Below are 21,576 nucleotides of genomic sequence, written 5' to 3' on the forward strand. Positions count from 1 at the left end.
GTTCAGGCTTGTTTGTTCATTCAGGGCCTGGGTCAAATGCCTGCCTTTGCATCAGCTACTAATACAAGGGTTACACTTTAATGTTGATTTTGCTTGTTTTGGCGTTATTCAAAGATTTAAAGATAGCTCCCTATTTTTTTCTTAATAAATAATAAATTTTAAATATCAGTGTGTCATGACTAGGCTTGAAACCATAAGGCTACTTGTCATGTTAAGAATAAGGCAATTTTTCTGTTGTATTAAGAGAGATTTGGCAGAAAATAAACCCCCTTGCATTCCAGTTGGCTCTCAGATATCAGAGGGGCTGGGGGTGGCTGGGCTTAGGTTTTCAGCACTAAGCACCAGAAGTGCGGAGTCAACTGGCTCTGTAAATCCAGCCACATTCTCTGAGACTACCACAATTACAGGTTCACAAATGGTGCCATAAAATCCAGGTCCGCTCATTCCAAATGAACTCTCCCAGCTGATTAGAAGTCTGGTCGTGTTCAATACCTCTCATGGGCAGGTGCAAAGTAGCTTATTGAGCAACAGAAATGCAGGTTTTTATTGGATTGTCAGTGATAAAGATACTGTTTGCAGAGACACGTGTGAATATACAAAATGTGAGTAACACAGCCAGCAAAAAATGCTGTAAATGGAGAGATGGCTCCATAGTGTTAAAGGCATGATCACCACAAGGTTGTTTTCTGAATTTCCCAAGGAAGCATCCAGTATAGGTGACTGCTTGAGTCATACCCAGTGGGTGTCCTTATGGGAGAGGAGATTGGTGCAGTTAACCATCCCAGGATACCAAGATGAAATCTCTGACCTCCCTTTCCATTGAAACTACATTTATATTGTTTTGGGTTTTGTTTTTTTTTTTGAGGGGAAAATGAAATATTACATTGAACATTACATTACATTACATGAAATAGTTGATGTGATTTCATATTTAGGTGGAGTTTGAATGGCTTTAGTCATAAATGTAAAGCATGTACAGGTTTTACTTAATTTGCATATGCCAGAGTATGAAAAGCAATATGTGTTTTTGTGTCAATGGAACAAAGTTCACCTTTCAGTCACCATTTGGGTTATTTCTTTGGCTCAGTTCCTGTTAGCTGCATGGTTTTAAACAGAGCATGACCACAACACCTCTGTGCCACCCCATCCTTTGTTCCATGTCTCTCTCAGGGCAGTACATCAAGTTTTCTTTGTGCTCCTGCTCCTAAGGCATGCAGTCTGTTTCTGGTGAACCATAAGTAAGGCTTGCACACCTTCTTGATGAACTTTGTTTCATCAGGATTTTCTCTACACTCCTATATGTTGGAGAAATCAGGTTCTGTAATAGTCTTCCAAACAGTTCAGGAATTGAAATATGAATGGAGATGCCTCAGCTGATGTTGTTTTCTGTGACATCCTGGGACTGGACAGATTCTTTCTACTATTGTATTTAGTGAACAGGAAAAGGAGCAATGCCTTTAGTTGTGATTAACTGTTGTATATAGACACCTTTAGTAGGAGTTTGTTATGAAGGAATATACAGTGATTGGTTTTGGAACATCAGACCAAAATATTGAAGTTTCACGAAACACAGCCAAAGCCTGAGAGCTCAGTCAGACCATAAAGAATCACCCCTGTATAAGTGAAGGAAACATGAGGGGCCTTGGTTGGCTTGAGGAGCCTCCTGACATCCAGGTGTGCAGAGCTGAGGGGGTGGCTGTGCCCAGGCTTGAAGGAAAAAAGACGCAGTTCTGCAGCCCCAGACTGTGCGCACTTCCCGGGGGCACAAGGAGAGGTTCCATGGGCGGGCAGGGAGTGCTGGCACGTGCTGATGTCAGGTCTCAGATCTCAGGTGCCAGCCCTCGAGAGGTCTCTGTGCCCACTGCCAGGCTCAGGGGGATGTTCCTGATTTGGGTGCTCTGGAACAGAACTCTCTTTCTCATCTGTATACTGTGCCTCACCCTTTGGCATGAAATCCAAGCAACCTCAAGAGTGAAATGTAAGCATTTCCTAGACCCTGCAGAGGGAAGGGTGGGACTGGGACTGCAGTTTCCATCTGTCCTTGCATCAGTATTGTACAAATGAGCATTTGTGTGGTGTATTTTTAGGCAGTTTTGAAAAGTCTCAGAAATTTTGATACTATATGGAGTCAGTGATTGCCTTCAGATCTAGAGAAATAAATTGGCTTTTCTGGTCTTTGAAATTATTTAATTTTTCTTATTTCTAAGGATTTTTCTGGTTTGTTTTTTGAACACAACTAGTGTCTTTAATACTTAGCTCCTTAATCCTTTATTAAGGGGATTTTTAAACCTGGAAAAACAGCTCAACCAGAGAAGCAAATCCAATGGTGAAGCAGAATTTGATCTAAGTCTCTGAGAATGTAAGCCCACAGAGTAACTGGCCTGCAGATAATTCAATATACATCTCTCATGGTATATGTTCATCTTGCAGTGTATAAACTGCAATAAATCACACAGAAAAGACAGAGGCAAATTCTTCCAGGAATATGTTTATAGGTGAATTCTAGCTATGTAAAGAAAGTGAAGTATTTTCAGAGCAAGAAAAGATTATACCACTACATCTTTGACTTCAGAAAGAGTTTTTTAAATTTACAGGTGTTAAACTTGATTCTGTGTACTGGAAACAATTTAAAGTGGCAGTTCAATTATCACTGTTCTTCACTATTTCAGAATTGGTCTTAAAATTCCTAAAATTCAAAAATATTTAAGAATCTTTTAAAACACACAAAAATTATAATCAGGTAATAAAATCTTTGAAATATTGTAAAATTCCTGCAAAATGTGGAAAAAGACAATAATTCAGGAAGAGATTTTTCTCAGTCTTCATAACCCAGACATAGGCATAGAAAGCTCTTCCTTTTTGATCTCAAGTTAAAAAAGAACTTAAGCATATATGAAAAAGATTAGGATGAGTATAAAATGAGCACATGAACGGTGACATAAATATATTTTTATAAATACAAAATGAAATATATAAATAAAATATTATGCACGGGAAAAAATTAAAACGTGAGAATGTTATTTCTATAAGGATAAAAAACATAGTGATTGCAACATTCAGGGAAACATCCAACTTAAAAAAATAGCTTAAAGATTATACATAGTCTCATAAATTACTGTTATGTTCCTGGGGGAAAAATTAGTATAGTTAAGATTTATATTTATCAAACTGTTGCATCATAGAATCAAGCTACTTGGAGCTAGATTTTTATTTGAAAAATATCTCCATTGTGTAGAAGAATAAGGGCTCAAATACAGTTCCAAGTTAATTAGGAAAGCCTTGGCATGCTATTTGTTTGGGGAATACCAGTAGTATAAGCTAGAAGTGGGAAACCAGAGCGATAGCAAAAAGTGACCCAAAGGAGATGCAATGTTTATCTCTGATAGGAAGAAAAAGAGGAAAAAGAGATGTTGATGCACAACAAAGAAAGGAGAGCTCTTGAAGAGCTTCCTGAAAAACAAACTCACTCATAGATTTCTGTGATTTCATCAGATGCCGAAGAGACTGGTATTTTGAGAGGGCGTATGTCCTGATACCGCAGGTGCTGCTAAGCCCAGGGAATAAGAAGACTGATTATGCATAACTTAATATCAGGTCTTGGATGAAGGAAATTAAGGCAGTGCATATTTGTGTGGTGAGAGAAAGAAAAAAAGGCAGCAAAATAAGCTTGGGGCTTCCTGCGTTAAAAAACCCGAACCCTAGGTGTGACCCTAATCCTAACCCTACATAGGTAAATCAGCCTAGGGTTAGGGATGGTCCCAAGGAAAAGTCAGTGGAGTCAGCCATGTTGGGGCAGTTTTGCGCTCCTCTTGGGATGCCCTTAGCAGCTGCCATCTGCCTAGAGCTCAGGGCTTCCTTAAACCTAGGCTTAAGCCTAAAACCTAGGCTTAAGTAATCAGCCTAGGGTTAGGTATGGTCCTAAGGAAAAAGCTATGGAGGCAGCCCTGTTGTGGCAGTTTTGTGCTCCCCTTGGGATGCCTTTAGCAACCGCAGTGTGCCTGGAGCTTGGGGTTTCCCCGTTGACAAGACCCTAAACCCACACTTAAGATTAATCCTGAAACAAACCCTAGACAGGTAAATGAGGCTAGGGTTAGGGATGGTCCCAAGGCAAACTCTGTGGAGGCAGCCATGTTGTGGCAGTTTTGCACTCCCCTAGGATGCCTTTCGCAGCTGCAGTGTGCCTGGAGCTCAGGGCTTCCTGCTTTAAAAAACCCTAATCTTAGCCATTGCCCTAACCCTAACCCTAGGAAGGTAAATCTGCCTAGGGTTAGGGATGGTCCCAAGGAAAATGTTTGTGGAGTCACCCTGTTGTGGGAGATTTTTGCTCCTCTTGGGATGCCTTTCACAGCTGCAGTGTGACTGGAGCTCAGGGCTTCCTGGTTTAAAAACCCTAACCCTAGCCGTGACCCCTAACCCTAACCCTAGGAAGGTAAATCTGCCTAGGGTTAGGGATGGTCCCATGGAAAAAGCTGTGGAGGCAGCCATGGTGTGGGAATTTTGCGCCCCCCTTGGGATGCCTTTGGCAGCTGCAGTGTGCTTGGAGCTCAGGGCTTCCTGGTTCTGAGAACCCTAGCCCTAGGCAAATCCTATCCCTGACCCAAGTCATTTAGGGCAGTCTCAATGTCCTGTTTGTCGAAAGGAGAAGGCTGTGGAGAAAGTTTCATTTTGGCAGTTCTGCATTTCCCTTGGTATGGCTTTTTCAGCTGCAGTGTGCCTGGAGCTCTGGCCTTTGTGCTTCTCAGATCACTAACCCAAGTCGGAAGCCGAACCCTCACACTATTCAGTACCGGCAGCCTCGGACCCATATTGTTGGAAGGATAATGATGTGGAGGAAGCCATGGTTTAGTAGTGTTGTGACCACATGGGGTAGGAAATATCAGTTTAACCCGGAGTAAATTTGCTTTGCTGGAGTGGGCAGTTTATTTTAAGTAGCTTTTTGCTTCTTGATATGATGCTGTGTGATCCTTTAGTTGTGTTTAAGGGTAATTGACATTGCTAAAATAAATGATGGTCTTACTGATATGTCTCTCTTGCTGAGCAGATGGTCATCTGTTACCCCAGGAGTGACAGCTCAGACTGTCGATTCCCATCTTGTGCATGTACTTACTCAGCTGGACCACAGCAAGTGACACAAAACTTATGTCAGAGCTTATACAGCACTTGTCATTGATAGCAGACCTTGATTACTTGTGGGTCTCCTTCTCCTTAAGGTTAAATTCACTCTGGCAGATGAAGACTGAACCAGTGTAAAACCACCTTCATAATCTCTCAGTACATGTTTTTGAAAGCAAGTTCATCATGATTTGTTATTACCAGTGAATAGGAGAAGGCACACCACAGTGAGAGTGGTGCTTTGTGAATGAAAGAGCAGCAGTGCAGGACTGACTGTGGGCAGGCTGACAGAGCCCCTTTTTGATGATCTGTGGAGAAGATGGAGTAGCGGATCGCCTGTACCCTGGGTGTTCCATGGGCTCTGATGTGTCCTGAAAATGGCTTTGCTGGGGGGGAGATGGGTGCTGGTGTGTGGGTCTGTCACAAGGGGTCTCAGAACCAGGCATTGCACTTAAAAGAAAGCTGATGAAAGTGCACAAAAGACTTAGACACCAAAGTCCTCTTTCTTGCAGTTTGTCCTGCTTAGCTGAGTGAAAATTTTCACACTCAGAAAATAAGCTGGTTAGGTCTCGGGAGCTGTTGTCTGTCTCCCCCCCAAGATGCGTGGGATGATTCTGAGGCAGCCTGAGCTTTGAAGGATGAGGCTGGACACTTCAGTTTTCAATCTTCAGGTTGTTTATTATTTCTTATCTACAAAGATTTTCCTTCTGTCCAGCCGAGGTGTGAACAGCAAGGCAGCCAAAGGCAATTTGACCGCCCCAGAGGCGGCGGCATCTTTATATACTACAAACTACGTATATCGTATTTGCTTTTATGTCCCAATACCTATCACCTATACTAGAAAGGACACTTCTACTCTAAACCAATACCCAGGTGCCAACATCATCACAGAAAATGGATGACATGAAGAAGAAGGAAGAGACATGCCCTGATTCCTCCATCTTGTCCATAACCCAAAAATCTATATTTCACCCTGTAAATATATCATTCCTGCACCATTCAAACCCAAGTGCCTCTCATGTCCTCATATACAGGTGGCACATCCCTAGATGGATCAAAGTCAATTCACCAGGCACTTCTGGCAACATTCCAGGTCTTCCAAGCCCCCTAAGAGGGTTCCCAGCAACTCTGGACATCTGGAGTGATGTGCTGAGTTCCCACATTTAGGTACCTGATATCTTAATGCAAACCATTTCTCTAAGGTCCAAACCTTTCATGTGGCTGACAGAGTTAAAAATGAACCTGATAAACATGTGAAAGGCCTGCATCTTAGTTAGAGAAGTGGCTTTGCAAGGAAGACAGGCAATTGCTTTTGTATTAACTTGTAAGACCAACAGCAGATCGTTTCCATCATTGTTACTGAGCTACAGGTAGACAAAGCTTCATGCTGAGGAACTGAGCACTATGATTCAGTGAGTTCTTAGACTTCCATAATCATAGACTTAGTCAAGGCATGGAAAAAAACCCCCCAATTTTGGCCAGTTTGTCCAGTTTTCTTGGAACAGAAAGAAGGTAATGGTAATAGAACAGAAAAGAAAGGCTAGTAACAACTCTGCAGCTGGAGGAGACGGTGGAAGATAGTGCTCATGAGGAGCACAGAAAATTCATCCCCCTTGGCTCTTCAGAGGGGATAAAGTGTCAGTAAGACAAGCTTCCAAAATGCAAGCTCACAGTTTTTCCCACTGTCAGTGTTAGGACACTTCCGCTCCCAGAGCACGTGGAGATTTTGGTGAGGGATTTTAAAAGCAAGGCTGGAACAGTTGTGCCCCCAGAGCACAGGCAGCACAAAGCTCCTGCTGCAGGTGCTGGATGAGTGTCTCAAGGGCTTCTGGCTGTCCCTCTGCAGGCAGCTGCTTTGTTCACTTACAGATATTCAAAAGAAGTTATTTTTATAGAAAGTAAATAGGACTGTATTTCTTGATAGGGCTGTGAGGGCAAGTGTATTGTTTCTGTTATTGATCAGGAGCTGCATCTCTGGGGCAAGAGTGGGCTGTGTGGGGCTCTATACCTATTGGGAGGGGAGTTTCCACCAGCCTGAACAATGAGAAAATGAGTGCCTTCAGGTGGAGGAGGACAAGGAAGCAGCAGACCACTTCACATGTTGTGGTCTCACCATATCAGTTGTTTCCCTTGCACCATATTCTTACACTCCCTATTCAGTGAATAAAATATGGAGAATTTGCATGACATTTAAGCCAGCAGTTAAACCATCCACTCACATAAAAACAGCCTGTATTTCCTCAGGAGCTGTCACTGTAATGCCCTGATTCATTTAATTTATCCCTAAAGTGTAAATAAAGGTAATACAGCAATCATAACATAACATGACAGAAGTAGGAAATAGGGCAAAATAGATCATATTAATCCTAGCTCTTGTGATCCTTCTGCACCATGAGTCACATAGACAGTAATGGTTCATTAATTGTGTGGAGAGAGATGGCCAACAGACACATTCTCCTGGCAGTCCCTTTGTTTGGACAAGGAGTTTTGGGAACAGATATCATTACTGGGTAAAATCACAGTTAGCTAAAAATGTTAGTTCTGTAGGAATTGAGGCCTTCTTCCACTAAAATCAATGGAGGAAACATGTCTATTTGCATGCTAGTAATGAGCAATTTAGCCACATTATGTGGGAGGTAATGTGGTTTTTCTACTCCTTAACAGATGCCCATCCTATCCTTCTCTGTGTCTGGAGACTTACCCAGGCCTCAGCCTGTGGTCCATGGCTGGTCTCCCTCCAAGAGGTCAGCCAAAGGCGCCTGCCAGAAGTGACACTGGTGTGGGAAGGTTAAATCTGTGAGACTGGAAACCATAACCAAACCCTTGGGCACAGAGAAGCACCTTGAAAATCAAAACAGCTTGATCACTGCTGCTGCAAATTGAAATAACCACTCAGGTAGGCACAGGAACAAATGTTAATTACAGCTGTTGGTGGTGAATTGATGCTGCCAAGGCTCTGTTGATCAGATTTTGCCCTCTTGTGCTATCTGTGGATTCACTTGCTTCAAGCTGCAAATATTGTGAAATGGAGATTAGACTTGTTTGTAACGTGCTTCCTCCTCCTTTTCCTGACTTTGCTAGCTATGTGAAGGTACTTATTTTATGAAATTTTATTTTCTAAAGTATGTTATAAAGTAAATAAATACTTTCTATATTATGTATATATAAAAATATGTACTTCATAAATATATATTCCAGGGCAGTCCTGTGGCAGCCTTCCATTACTTACAGAGGACCTATAGGAAATATATGGAGGTAGTCTTTATCGAGCAGTGTAGGGACAGGACAAAGGAGAACAGCACAGATTGTAGCAGGAGATTCTGTGTTGTGAGGTTGGTGAAGCACTTGAGCGGGCTGCCCAGAGAAGTTATGGATGCTCCATCTCTGGGAGTGTCCAAGGCAAGGCTGGATGGGGCTCTGAGCAACCTGGTCGAGTGGAAGGTGTCCCTGCCCATGGCAGGGGGTTGGAACTGGATGAACTTTAAAATCCATTCCAATCCACACCATTCTGTGATTCTACTCAACTATGAACTTGGTATGTTTAACCCCTTCTTTCCCATCTCTTACACCTCCTCCTTGCCCCATGCTGATTGTGGGGTCTCTGTTGTGTTTTTTCCTGCTGTTTGTGTTTTCCTGGCTATCATTAATGTAGTTTTCCAGGCTTCTTTTATCCATGGCAAGATGCAAACCTATCAAAATGTAAGTGCTTTGAACTAATATGATAATACATTCTATATGGATTTTAAGGTATTTTCTTTAATACATATACACAAATATAAACACTTTTGAGTTAATAAGGTGATCGTGTCACAGAATAGACTGAAACACCACCACTGTTATTGAGAAAGCGAAATTATCTTCCCAGAGCTCATTCTTCGGTAAAAAACCAAAAATCTCACGCCTCAAACAGACCTCACATTTTGTCTTTCTTGTCACTGTACTTTTTCTTAAAACATTGTTAGGACTATGTTTTAATTTTACTGGTAAGAATAAGTGATATAATAAGTCCTGATTTATAACACATCACAGTTTTCCTTATCCTAAATTTAATCACAATCAATAACAAATGTTAGTATCTAGTCTAATTTAGAATTTTCAGGACTGGATATTAACTAACATGCTGACATATCACCACCCATCTCAGTGGGACTGCATCCACCCCAACAAAAGAATTTTACTCTTGGAAATAACAGGCTTTGAAATAAACTAAATAGGAAGCACAGGCCTGAGTCTGTGGGCAAAGATGATGTGCTCAGAAACCAGCTCTAGAAGCTCTGCGCTCTGGGAAGATCTCAAAATGGTTCAAATGTGTGCTTTTGAACATATAAGCAGCAAAATTTACTTTTGGAAGAGGGATCTCAGAAAATATGTATGGATCTTTTCCTTACTACTCTTTCCTTTTCTCTTTTTTTTTTATGTCAAAAAAAAAGCCCAAATCAACCCAACACCCACAGTTTTTAAAAATATCAGTTTTAAAGTATCAGACATGAAGTTTTAAGTTGTACTCTCTGCAGATTTCTAAGAAATAAATTTCAGGGTCAGGAAATTAGAAAACACCTCTGCTTCTCATAATGAAGCTTTTATGCCTGCCTTTCAGATTTAGAAATTGCCCTCCATGTGTCTGGGATTTGTGTGTTACAGCTTGATGGCTGCTGTTCCAGAGGACAAACAATCTCTTAGAAAAACCCCCCAAACCCTACAGAGTGTGGTACTCCCTGTCAGTCGCCCGTGATTTCCTTTGTTGGCAATCTAAAAAGATAACAGCAGAGCAGCCTCAGCCCAGCAACTGTTCCCAAGCCAAGGGCCCTGAGAAAGCTGGCTGATGGGATGGGAGGAGGTTTGTTGTGACTAATGCGAACTGATAGTCCTTGCAAGGGGGTGGCAGTGCCTGGGGGCCCTTCGCCTCCTGTTGTTTCACGGCAGCCTGTGGAAAGCAGCCTGGGTCAGGAGGAGCTCCGAGTATTCCCTCTCTGGAAGAGAAAATGTGTGCTGGCACTAATGAGCGTGGAAAAATTCTGTGATAGAGTTCCTGCATATTTCAAAAGCATAAATCAGGGTTGAAAATAATGCCTTCAATTTTTTTTCCCTTTTGAAATTAAGGAAGTTAAATAACAAATGTGCAGACAGAAGAGATATATATTAGGAATGCAGGGAGCTTTAAGTGACACTGCTTGCTAGAAGGGGCTAAAATAGGGGAAACTTCCCTCTTGTTGAATGTGATGTATTTTTAAAGGTGGTTATTTATTTATCAGCTGCTGCTGTATTTCCCTCGCTTTTCCTCTGACTGGCCCTTGATATTCCTGCTGACACATTTTTTCTCTTCCTTTATACTGTTTCTCAAAAAGAACCTCTAATGCCATAAACAGACCATTACCAACCGTATTACCTTCTTCTGAATTAACAGCCTCTTCATCAGATGCTGCCCACACTTTTCAGGCTCTTTGTCCTGCTTTGTTTTGAATGCCTGAGATTGCCAGCTGGGGAGAGAAGACAGAGCTTTCCCTTTGCTTCCTCCCCTGCCCACTCCTTCTTCTCCTGTTGTCAGATGTCAGATGTGATTACCCTGTCCCAGAGAGGGGGATCCTTGCCCTGGCACCGTGAGAACCCACAGAGCTGGCGGTGGGAAGCAGGATCAGCTGGACTAGAGCACGAGCAATAAAGCAGTCAGGTTTTACACACTGAGGGCCCTGGCCAGGCTCACAGTTTAATCTGCAAATGCTGGTGGTAAGAGGATGATAATAACAGTAATATGTCACTGTGGGTGATGCCACTCCTGCTGTGAGTGGTCAGGAAGCCGCCGGCGCTTCTTGGAGGCGGGAGTGACCTCAGGTTCCCTTCTGCATCAGGATGCTTTGATGGCAGTGCAAAGCTGACCTTTCATGAGCCTGCCAGCATAACTTACAGAAAAAAAGGATGTGTGAGCTTAAGGAAGAAGAGGAGGAAGCGCCAGAGAATGTTTTATCCTCCTTTTAATAAAGCTTTGCAGGAATAATTATGAATAAGAACAATGAATATAAACATGGTACACAGCGTGGTTTTTTTCATCAGAGTGGGAAAAATATAAGGTACTGAAAGGTCTCTTTTGTGCTTCTATAACAAATTGGTAATAAACATGCAGGTACCTAAAGAAAACTTTTATGAAGCCTGTATGGGAAACCCATCACCAATTAAAGTCCCAGCATGATGGACATCAAGTCCTTGTGCAAAACGTGAAACTGAGGTTCAAACACTTTCCCATTGTGCAGAAAGCAGGTGGATGGGGAAAGGTAAGTGGGTACACCAGGTTATTGCCAGGTCAGATTTAGTGGCTAGATGGAAAATGGGATGTCCTGGCTGTAGCTGGGGTGTTGGACAGTGCCTGGGGCTGGGTAGCAATTGGTACAGCCAGGGGAAAGCAACACTGGAGAAGAGTGAGATATCAAACCCCGTGTCCTTGTGCCACTGTTCTGCCAGGTAACATGGATTGCTGATGCTTTTGCATTTGCCACTATTTCTGCTCAAGAATACACCTCTGAATGAAGGGGTCTGGGAGTTCAGGCCATGCTGAAATGGCTCTCAAGTCTTGAATTTAGTAATCTAAATGCATTTGTTTGAACGCAAATAAGAAGAAAATATAAATTAAATATGCAGGCCAAATGGTGGCTGTTTCAAAAATGTTACACAAAACCAGTATCAACTCTCTAATGAATCAAACTAGCATCTCTTCATATCCGCAATTCCTTCAAAAAATAGTCTAGTTTTAGAATTTTTTCACAAATGTCAGTAAAATTGGTTAAAGAGGGGGGTACTCAGTGCTTTTGGAAATGTATCTGCATGGGTATAACAAATGTAAGTTCAGTGCCTAATGATGATTTACATCCTTTGTCATGTTCTGACTACCTTTGTTGTTCAGAATGTTCACTTTGCTCACTTTTGCATGAAGTGAACAACCCCAAACCCCACAGGCCTTAATCTCTGCAAGAGAAGATGAGCTGATGATTTGGAAAGCCTGAAGTGACAGAAAAATGGAATAATAAAAATAAGTGATTCAAGGATGGCTAGTCTAGGAGACAAATGTGCAGATGGAATAGCCTAGGCTAGAATGATTTGTGTGTGTAAAAAAGATGACTTTTTTAGATATCTTAGAAAAATAATTTATCAATTAAAATTGCTGAACAGGTCTAGTGAATGCTTGGTTTTGTTTTAAAATGACTTACTATGCTAGTGACCACACTGAAAGTGGGATTTTATAAATAATTGAAAAAAAAAAAAAGATTGTAGATTAAAGGATTTTGGCTACAGAAAGGTACATATAGCTGATTAGTTCATTGTTTAAAACACAAGAATAGCAATATCTATTTCATGTAAGTGTTTTTTAAACCTTTCTCTGGTAAATGGCTGCAGAGACAAGCAGTGCTATTCAGAAATGTGTATCTGAAATTGTCAGTGGAAAAGTTGGTGTCTAAGGAGAAAAAAAAGAGAGAGCCCAAAATTCAGATATCTTCAGATACAGAGAAGATCTGGCAACACTGCCATGGTACTGCTGTTATGGCAGACTCATCATCTCCATGATGAATCACTGGCTTCCTATATTTTCTTTCTAGAAAACTTTCACTGTGTGGTTTGGAATCACATGTAATGGGTTCTTTGGTGCTTTCTTTAAAAGATCTGTAATTTGGAATTTGTTACAAAAGTACTAAGCAGGTATGTCTCAAAACTCTTTTGGTAAGATTCTATACAATTCAAATCTTAAAAAAAAAAAGCAATTCAAGTTCATCAAACTTGATAATAGAATTATTGTTGCCATACTGTAAATGTCACTGTGACAGAGCAACAAATTTCAAAATTCTGAGCCATAGACATCTGTTAGTTTCTCAACTGCTATCATTATTTCGCTGCAGTGAATATGATTCTTCTTTTTCTGTACCATTTTTAGGTTGTTTTTGTGCCATATGGGCATCTTTTGATATTTGGAAAAAACTTAAAATAGAGTTACTTTGATGCACAAAACTTGATATTGAATGTATTCTTTGTTCTCCCTATATTTCTAATTTGCATGGAGTGTGATCTATGCACGCAGAAGGAGGAGAGAAAATGTGCAGTGCTTTGTTTATTCTATATAAGGCACTGGCTTCTGTTGTACCTTGTACCCTTATGAAATCGTTTAGGATCTCCCTCCAATTGTTTGCAAACAGCAATTCCAAAATATAGTTAAGAATCTCTGCCACTCTGGCAGGAGGGTGAGCGGGACTTTTTGCAAGCTGTACTGCCCTGAGGAATGTTTCTCCTGACCTTGGCATTTCCAGTGCCCAGCAGCACACCAGCACTGGTGTAAATATTACTTCTCTCATGCTGGGAAGTGATGAGTACAAAAAGCTCCTCTTTCCTGACTGATAGAAAATATTAGGACAACATGCTCCAAACCAGATCCTGGCATGGTGTTAGTTTGGCATGTGTACACCAGCTGAGCTCTTCCTTCTTGTCCTCATCAATTAGCTCTTCCTGTGGAAATATCCTACCATAAAGACAAATGGCTGTTTGATTCTCTGCTGAGACAATGGGGTGAGGGAGAGAAGAGTCTTGGCCCCTAAATTGTTCTCTGTGCACCTCCTCAGTTTGGTGTCAGCCCACGAGAACAAGTGGCATCAAATTTTGGGGACCTGCTGGTCACCCAGCTCTTTTGGGGGGATCAAGCAAGGGGCCTGTTGGACACGGATGTCAGCACTCATCCTTCCAGGGCTGGAGGGGAGGGAAAGGGGGGTGGCACTGCACACAGCAGTGCCTGGAACCTGCTCTGGCCTCACATTCCCTGCCACAGCCTTCCTGCCTGCTCTGTGCCTGTCCCCCGTCACATGGGTCAGGCTCAGGGCTGGCTTGTTTCTAGTGGGCCGTGAGCCAAACCTTCGGATAACTGTTAAATTACAGTGTTTACTTTCTAAAATAGTGGTAACATTCAGAAGTGACTGAAAGGGCAATTTTTCTTCTAAAGCACTTTTGTTTAAATCTAGGTTTTTTTCTCTCAAATCTATAGTGTTAAATTCTCAAAGACAGATTTTCTCCTATATTCTAAAACTAACTAGAGACAATTGGCTTTTTTTCACACAGAAATGTGCTTATTAGAATGTTGATTTAATACACTCAGTTCATCAATGATTTCCAGTTCTCTGATTCATATGATGGAATCAAATTTCACTGGAGCAAGTGAACTGCAAAGCATAGCCTTCTTCCTACAACATGTATCTCCAGGCGTTAGAAATGTCCTCATACTGAAACAAAAATACATGTAAGCCCCTCCTGTGAACAGGGAAGAAGCCAAGAATGTTTTTGCTCAACTGACAAGCTTGGGAAGTCAAGAGACAATTTAATTGGACAATTGATTCATCAACTGGATGAAGTCTTAAGTTAAATGAATGAAAAAACCATCAATTATTTTTTTTAAAAACACATGGTATTTCTTGCAGCAGAGACAGCATGTAGTAATTAGGGGTTGGGTTTTCTTGCTTTCACAGCTCAAGAGAAGGACTAGACTCCAATTCCAACTGACACAGCATAAATGACGTGTACTTTCTCATAATGTAACTTTAGAAATCCTTTGCATCTTACATGTCACTTTATATTTTTCATAGGTTGTAAAGAACGGTTGGCAAAGAATAGCTGTCTTACCTCAGGAAAAAAAAAAATTCTTAGTCTTCCTCTACATCTCCACTTTCTTCCTTAGAGCAGTTTTTCTTCATTGCTTGGTTTTCTCTGTGGTTGACAGGCAGAATGCTGGTGAACAGACCAGTTAAGTTCCCAGCAAAGGTATCAGGCAGCAGCTGATGCTCAGCAATGGGTTATTCCAAGAGTGATGCCTCCTGTGTGCTGGGTTCCTACATGCTGCCTTGAAAAATGAGTCTCCCAGACTGCAGGAAAACCCAGGACATGAGGGACTGGGAAAGCAGCGAGAGGGAGATTGGAAGAGTGATGTCTCCTCTGAGTTCTGTCACTGACCTTCTGAGCTTCTGCCAGTAGTTGCAGAGCTCAGTCCCTCATGTGGGCTCACTTCTCTCCAGTGCTGCTTCTGACAGCTCGGGCAGTGCAACACCAGAGCTCAGTCTTCAGCAAAATAAAGTCCACAGCTTTCTCCTTATCTGCATTAAATCTACCTGCTCAGTGTTACCTCTAATTATTTCTAAGAGTGAATAGAACCTCCAGGCCTTTATTCTACCCATCTTCTGATTTATTCTGTACAAAGGCCTGCACATAGGTCTATAGTATTTACGTTTGTATTCCCTTGAAATCTCCCAGTGCTGTCTTCAAGCTCCATAGAGTAAACACTACTGAAAAGAAACCTTTCAGACCCCTTGGCAACAGTCTTTGAGTTCTCTGTGGACAGCAAGTTAAAAAACCCACATATGCTCAGTGAGATCTTGAGCTTGGTAATGTTATGAGCCCTGTGGTAAAGGAAATTCCAACATTTTTCTCTTTAAATCTTGCCATAAATACAGGGAGAGCTGTGTCACATCTCTTTGCAAAATCTAAATACTGGTGATAATATCTAAAGAGAAGCATTTGCTAGTTCATGATCATAAGTGAGACAGATTAGAAAAGCATTTTTCTCTGAACAGGAAAAATCCTGAAATTTTGAGCAACACCCCCATCTGCTTCCTGGCCTTATGCTCTTCTCAGTTTCAAAATTTCACCTGTAGTAGAGGACTGACCATGGCCAAACAACATGTGCCCACCACAGCCACTGTTTTCCTCACTTCCTCAGCTGGGCAGGGGAGAGAAAATGTAAATGTGAGAAAATGAAAAGATCAGAAAATGAAAATGTCAGAGAATTAAAAGATCAGGACAGGGAGAGATCATTCACCAACCACTGAAATGGGCAAAACACTCAACATGTGGAAATTAATTTATTACCAAGGAAATCAGAGTAGGAAACTGAGAAATAAAACCAAATCTTAAAACACCTTGACCCCTTCCTCACAGGCTTCACTTTTCTTACAAAACCTCTGAAATTTCTCCTCCAGTGTTGCAGGGGGATGGGGAATGGAGGTTACAGATAGAGCTCATCCCACGTTGTCTCTGCCTCTCCTTAAGGACTCCTCATACTCTCCCTTTGCCACAATGTGGGGTTCCTCCCAAAGGAGACAGTCTCCACCAATTCCTGCAGCGCGGGTCCTTCCCATTCAGGGACCAGTGCCACCAGCAAAACTGTTCCAGGGTGGGCTGCTCTATTCTTGGGGCCACAGGTCCTGCCAGGAGCCTGCTCCAGAGTGGGCTTCCCACAGGGTCACAGCTTCCTCTCAGGCATCCCCCTGGGAATCTTCCATGAGCTGCAGGAGGGTCTCAGTGGTCCTCCACGGGCTGCAGGGGCACAGCTGCTCCACCATGGGCTGTACCATGGGCTGCAGAGCAATCCCAGCTGTGCTGCCTGGAGCTCCTCCTGCTCCTCATTCTGCACTGACCTTGGTGCCTGCAGAGCTGCTGCTCCTCTCACACCTTCTCACTCTTTCTCTTGCTGCAACTGCTTCTGTGCAAGCGCCTTTCCTCACCTCCCATCTGTGCCCAGTGGTGCTAAGGCAGCTGCTGGTGGGCTCAGGCTTGGCTGGCAGCAGATCTGTCCTGGAGCCAGCTGGCCTTGGCTCTGTCAGATATTGGGAAGGCTTCTGGCAGCTTTTCACAGAAGCCATCCCTGTGCCTCCCCACCCACCAAAACCTTGCCATGGAAACCCAATATACCAGTTACCATGGATTTGGGAAACTGACAGGCAGACCAAAGAGAGCACCACAGCTTTAGCAGTTTATTTTTAAGGAATTTGTGAGAATTGGGATGCAGAGATTATGTACACGACCAGTTTAAACAGTGAAGGCTACTAACCAGTGGAACATCACTAGGATCTTAATATAGTCCTACATTTACAGGAAAATGGAGAGAATAACAGAACATTTTTGCAAAAGATACAAAACTATCCTGAATATTCTAAATTAATAGATTGTGCAGAGCCATGATGAGATCTCCAGACCTCACAGCTACATGTCAAGAAAGGCAGATGATATTCAGTGTTGACAAGACCAAAACATGCATATGGGGAAAAGGAAGTTCATTTATATCCATGAATCAAACTTGCATTCTCTACTAGAAAGAGATTTTCGGGAAGCTGCTGTGATCTTGCAGAGTGTCAGCTCAGGACTCAGCGGTGATGCAAAAGATACACAGATTGTCAAGGGTCTTGGAAGCACTATTAAGAAACAGGCTTGTTTTCATTACTATTATTGCTAAGCTGCAGAACTCTGTTTTATAGTGCTGGGAATGCAAATAAAGTGCAGGACATTTGTGCATTCAGAAGCTCATGAGCTCTGAAGAGAGAAAACCAAAATAAAGTCCTTTGAAATGCTATTAGAAATTTAATTTTGTAAGCATATTGACTCTGAAATCTCCAGATTAAATGCAAATTTATTTCAATGCTTGGGGAAATTGTGTTACAGGAGAAAAAGTGTCTCTTTTTGGGATAAAGAAGTAGGGGTTTTAGTGTCTGAACTGGATCATAATCTTTCTGAAGATGGATTGCAGCCCTCTTAAAAAACAAAAAGGAAAAGGGAGAATTTCAACATTTGAGCTCAGTTGTAAAACCATTTTGGTTTTGCTGGTCTTACTGACATCCATGGGAGTTCTACTTCAGCCTTAAGATTAATAAACCAGTGGGATAAAGAAATAAATACAGTATTTGGCATTTTAATTATTGGTAAGGAGTTATGAAATATGAGCATAATGCATAAAGAAGCGAAAGCTGAACTCAGGGTATCCTCCTTGTTGTTTATGTCAGAGTTGGTCTGACAGCAAAATATGAACTGAGACACTCTTTCTTTCCACATTTTTTAAAGAAACATATTAAGTGTTCCTTAAGCTGATTAAACTAGTTTTATTTTAAACATACAATTCCTTTTCTTCCTTTTCTTCCTTTTCTTCCTTTTCTTCCTTTTCTTTCTTATAAAATGCAATTGAGAGCTTCAGGAGTTAAGTCTCACTGTCTGGTCCTAGCAGATACGAACAAAATTGATGTGAATATGAAATACCCCCAACACTTGCAATAGGAAAATGATATCTGGCAGCTGGATGGTTGACATATAGGTAGTGTAAAAAGAAAGCAGGAGACCAGAGCCTGAGAGGCTGATGTGGGGTTTGACAGCTGGACTTCTCCAGGCAAGGCTCAGGTCGCTCCCAATGATAAGCCATTCTGCTACAAACTTCTCCTAGAAGTTCATCTTTAACTCCAAAAAATGTGCCTACAATTATAATTAAGATGAGGATTTGTACCCTCAAGTACCAATCTCTTCACTATTGTTACCAGTGACAGGGCTTGAGGAAAGGACATGAAGCTGAGCTGGGGAGGATTGGATTAGATATCAGGAAAAGGTTCTTCACCAGGGGGTGTTTGGGCCCTGGAACAGGCTCCTCAGGAAAGTGGTCAAGCACTAAACCTGACAGAGTTCAAGAAGTGTTTGGGCAATGCTCTCAAGGCACACGCTGTGACTCTTGAGGTGTCCCGTGTGGGGCCAGGAATGAGACTTAATGATCCTGATGGGTCCCTTCCAACTTAGCATATTTTGTGATTTTGTGATTCTGTGATTCTAAATGCTGTGGACTTTGCCAACCTCTGCAGTCAGGAGAAAGCCATGGTTTGTGTTCCACTGTGGACGGACATGTTTAGAGATATTAGGTGCATTTAGGTACAAACATGCATCCAGAGAATGTTTCACTGCATCCAGAGAATGTTTCATTGCATCCAGAAAACTGTGATTTGAATTCTTAGAATGAGATACCTGATGGAGAATCCTCTCTCTTCTCCTTTGTGTCTGTGGAAGGACAACTGACACGTCACTTGGCCTCAGCTGCTTGGGGTGTGGTGTTGCAGGCAGCTGACCAGACATTGAGAGGGTAGGTACTGCATTTCCCCCTAATTCCTCATATCTTCCCCCAAGCCTAAAATAAAACTGATTGCTTCTCTTCTCTAGTTTTTGGGATTCAAACATAAGCACATAGTGCTATCTCTGGGAGATGGTGCCTTATGGAGTTAGTTTGAGGAAAAGCCCCCATTCCTGTTGAATTATTTCTGTTAGCTTCCAGAAAGCCAGTAATGTAGATTTCTGTAGGAAGCTGGCAGGGTGCACTGAGAAATCAATCTGACACTCATTTACTTTCCTAAAAACCATTCATTTTCTATTCCTTTTTTGTTTGGTGGGTATCACCTCTGGGTTATTTGACAAGGGCTATGTAAATCCCGTTATGTGATCCTGCAAGCCCCCACATGAGCCAAGTCCCTGAGCACTGAAGTGACCTGCAGCTCTGGTCACAGCACTCTAAAGCAACAGCATGTTTATGTGCTGCACAACTCAGACTGGTAATTTGGCTCAGCAACACAACATTCAATAGCAGGATTTTGATTCCTTGTGGATGTTTGGTGATTAACTGCTTGTGCTCCCAAGCCTGTTGTTGAACAAGGACTGAACATTTTATTCCAGGACAGTTCTAAAGAGATTCAGCTGGTTTTGGCTGAGGTAGAGTTAATTTTCTTCACTGTAGCTGGTATGGGACTGTTTCAGATTTGTGCTGCAAACAGTGCTGATAACACAAGGATGCTTTTGTTATTGCTGAGCAGGGCTTACACAGAGCCAAGGCCTTTTCTGCTCCTCACCCCATCCCACCAGCAAGGAGACTGGGGGTGCACAAGGGGCTGAGAGTTCTGGGCACAGCCAGGACAACTGATCCTAATGGACCACAGGGATATTCCAAACCATATGGCATCATGCTCAGCATATAGAGAAGGGGGAAGAAGGAAAGGAAGAGAGATAGTGGGATTGATGGCATTTGTCTTCCCAAGTCACCATTATATGTGATGGAGCTCTGCCTTCCTGGAGGTGGTGGAACACCTGCCTGCCTGTGGGAAGATATAAATTAATTCCCTGTTTTTCTTTGCTTGTGTATGAGGCTTTTGCTTTACCTATTAAACTGTCTTCATCTCAACCCACAAGATGTTTTCTACTTTTACTCTACTGATCCTCTCCCTGATCCTGCTGGTGGGGGTGTGAATAAGCGGCAGTGTGAGGCTTAGTTGCTGGGTTAAACAACAATGCCACATTTTAACATTTTAGTACATTTAAACAATGTGCCACATTTTGTGGGAAGAGCATGCCTGTGGTTCAGGGGTGAAAAAGACCCCCCAGTGGGCATGCAGTAGTGCCCAATTATGAGATGGATTTATTCACATTTCTGCCTCTGTTTGTCTATCCCTTACACTTAACACTAAAATACACCCACTTCCAGAAAGTAATGCATCAACAGATTGAAATCTCACAGCATCCTACATAACAATCTTTGTCAGAAAGTAGCAAATATCACATAAAGTCAAAACTACTGCAAGAATAACACTACTGTTATGTACAGAAAAAAAAATTGGTTAACATGTGTATTCTCCATTTTTGGAAGCAGCGTCATAAGATCCGTATTGATGACAACTGCCAGACTTCAGCTTGGAGTGATTGAGATTTTTTATCATCAGCATCTGATTTTTTATCATCAGCATTCCCCTGTCTTCCTAAGCAGTACTTTCATTCAAAGTAAGATGTGCAGATCTGAAATATTTGATTAAGTAGCTTGATTTTTGCATTATATAGGAGGAATATAGAAAGAAAAAGTTCTGAAGTGGAACACCTTAGAGAAAAGTAAAATTCTCAAATCACAAGCCCAGAATAAATCTTGATCAATGGTTTGCAAGATTTCTTTGTCAGAGGCTCTGTCACAAGATACAGAAGAGGTAGGACAAGTAACCCTTCAACAAGAATCTCCTGCTCACTGGACCTGCTGAAAAGCATCATCATAAGACAGAGCTTTTAAACCCATCTTTATCACAGGCCTGCTGAAGAGTATGCATTTAAACAATCTTTCATCTTGGACTGGTCATGAGCTTTCTGAAACTTACTTTGCTTGAGTGCTCATTCCAGTGAATTTAAAGCAATCTCATCTGAAAAGTGTGAACATTAATGAGTTTAGACATTACAAACATTTTATTTTTCCATGTGGAGTTTCTGCAGAGCCTGCCAAATGAAGTAGGGGGATTTGTGTCCCTGGGGAGGTTTGGGACCAGGCTGAGCAGACGCCCCAGAAGCAGTGTGGGTGCTGCTGGTGCAGTGTGGTTGTAGCTGCAAGAAATGGGCAGGAACCCCCTGAGCTTAATCCAAGAGATGCTTTGCAAACTGGTTTTCTGTGAGGCACTCTGATGGAATCACTTTGATGAGCTTAGAGCTAGTAGCTTTCAGCTGAACCTGTGCTGGGCTCCCAGCATTAATCTCCATGTTTGTAAGTGGGAGCTGAGGGTAAAGGCACCTGTGCTGGCTGGAAGTCTAATTATGTTCCATCCTAGAGTGATTTGCAGGAGAGTTCTAACTACAGAACCCATAATTCTTTGTGACAATACCATCTGCCGTGGGTGAACTACATAATCA

Source organism: Ammospiza caudacuta, chromosome 1 (genome assembly GCF_027887145.1).
Source record: "Ammospiza caudacuta isolate bAmmCau1 chromosome 1, bAmmCau1.pri, whole genome shotgun sequence".
NCBI classification, from domain to species: domain Eukaryota; kingdom Metazoa; phylum Chordata; class Aves; order Passeriformes; family Passerellidae; genus Ammospiza; species Ammospiza caudacuta.